Raw genomic sequence first — 2,428 nt, 5'->3', positions numbered from 1 at the left:
TCCTCACTACCTCCTGGTAGGAACCCATAAACAGTTTTTCCTCCATCACTTTACAAAATCCCTTTGCTGATCACAGTTTGGCCAATCAAGTACCTAGATACTTAAGAACGAATGCCAGAAATAAATAGCACAGAGCACTGTCATTTCAGAACTAAGGAAGATATAGCATTTAAATAAGACATGGTCTCATAAGACACAAATAAATAATGATTAGCATACAATGACACATAGTAAGCACAAAAGAGTACTAACCCTCGGAAAGCAGGAAAAAAAACAGCAGCTAGGTGGTACAGTAGAGAGAGCAGTGGGTTTGGAGTTCGGAAGACTCATTTTAATAATTTCAAATCTGTCCTCTTACTTACTAGCTGTGGACCCTGTGCAAGTTACTTGCCCCTGTTGGGAAGGAGGAAAAAAATGTGGAACTCAAAATTTATTTTAAAAAAATGAATCTTAAATTTTTTTTAAATTATTTTTTACTGGATAGAAATGGGGAGGGATATATTTTAAAATAAAGGTGATGGGAGCGAGTCTAGGAGTAGCAGTCACACATCTAACAGAATTTTCGAAGACTGACCAGCAACCTCATTATCCCCCAAAAAGGCATCTACTGTTAAGGATCAGCTGATTGTGAATGTCCTAAAGGAACACCAGGTTCCCCAGAACAAGATCACTGTTGTTGGGGTTGGTGCAGTTGGCATGGCAAGTGCCACCAGTATCTTAAAGGATTTGGTTGATGAACTTGCCCTAGTTGATGTAATAAAAGACAAACTAAAGGGAGAGATGATGGATCTCCAACGTGGCAGCCTTTTCCTCAAAACGCCAAAGATTGTTTCTGGCAAAGACCACAGTGTGACTACAAACTGAAAACTGGTCATTATGATGGCTGGGGCACATCAACAGGAGGGAGAAAGTTGTCTTCATTTGGTCCAGAGTAATATGAATATCTTTAAATTTATCATTCCCAAAATTGATAAATACAGTCCTAATTTTAAGTTACTTATTGTTTCCAATCCAGTGGATATTTTGACATATGTGGCCTGGAAGCTAAGTGGCTTTCCTAAAAGCCATGTTATGGGAAGTGGTTGCAATCTGGATTTTGCCCATTTCCATTACCTAATGGAGAGAGACTTGGTGTCCATTCTTCAGGCTGTTATGGATGGGTCCTTGGGGAACATGGAGACTCCAGTGTTCCTGTGTGGAGTGGTATGAATGTTGTCAGTGTGTCTCTGAAGAATCTTTATCCTCCTTTGGGAACTGATGCTAATTCAGACAATTGGAAAGATGTTCATAAACAAGTTGTTGAAAGTGCTTATGAGGTGATCAAGCTGAATGACAGGTTACACTTCCTGGGCCATTGGCTTGTCTGTGGCAGATCTGGCAGAAAGCATTATGAACAATCTTAGGAGAGTACATCCAATTTCCACCATGATTAAGGGCCTGTATGGCATTAATGAGGATATTGTCCTTAGTGTCCCATGTATCTTGGGGCAGAATGGCATTTCATATGTGGTAAAAGTAAACCTGAATCCAGAGGGGGAGAGCCATTTAAAGAAGATCCTCCTTGGGAGAATCCAGAAGGAGCTGCAAATTTAAAACCTTTTAATGTGCTGCCATCAAGAAAAAGTGACCATGGTTAAGGGATTATGTATGATGTCCTTTTCAAATACATCAAATCCTTCCTCTGATTAGTGATTGAACACTAGAAATGTAAAACCTGTAAACATACTCTAGTCTCTTCCTAAAGTTAGAAATGGGGAATAGTACAGTGTGACTACTATTTGTTAAAGCCTGTTGTTCTTTGCATATGATGCTGGATATGACTTGTATAGTCTCAGTGGAGACAAGCAGAGCCAGTGCCCTATAGGTATATGAACTACCTGCAGTGTATGTAGATGCTACAGGTTCCTGTAGGTCCAGAAGATGACACTCCTGGATACAAAACACCATACAGTAGTAATTCTTTATTAATGCATTGATTACCTTTGTGTTCCCCTCCATTAGGGCTCTACATCATGGCCCCATGTATCACCTTTCCAGAGGACCTGATTTTGTTATATATATATATAATTGTAAATTTCCATATTATATAGAAAGATCTGTATGTGTAAAATAAAGCAACCATTTCCTCAAGTGTTATACTAAACCTCAATACTGAATAAATGACAAATAACTGAAAAAAAAGAAAATAAAGATGATGTAAAAAAAGATATCAATTTTAAATTTAAATAGTCCATCCATTCTTCAAGGTTCCATTCAAATAATTTAAAAAAAAAATCATGAAGGCTTTCCTGATCCCCTCCAGTAAAAGTGATCACTCCTTTCCATGATTATTCATAGAGCTTCGTTACATTATATATGGTATGTTATCTCTTATTAGACTATGGACTCCTTGAGGACAGGGATCATGTCACATTTACCTTTATATCTC

The 2,428-nt window shown here is 38.0% G+C and overlaps 1 pseudogene; it reads left to right on the top strand.

Annotated features, from left to right (window-relative positions):
* The first annotated feature begins 592 nt into the window (after positions 1 to 592).
* On the top strand, positions 593 to 1,593 carry LOC138156035 (L-lactate dehydrogenase A chain pseudogene; annotated as a pseudogene).
* The last annotated feature ends 835 nt before the right edge of the window (positions 1,594 to 2,428 follow it).

This window comes from Petaurus breviceps, unplaced genomic scaffold, assembly GCF_028583685.1.
Source record: "Petaurus breviceps papuanus isolate PSGF00001 unplaced genomic scaffold, PetGlider_PUasm1.0 98, whole genome shotgun sequence".
NCBI classification, from domain to species: Eukaryota; Metazoa; Chordata; class Mammalia; order Diprotodontia; family Petauridae; genus Petaurus; species Petaurus breviceps.
This window is presented reverse-complemented; position numbering and strand designations above follow the sequence as displayed.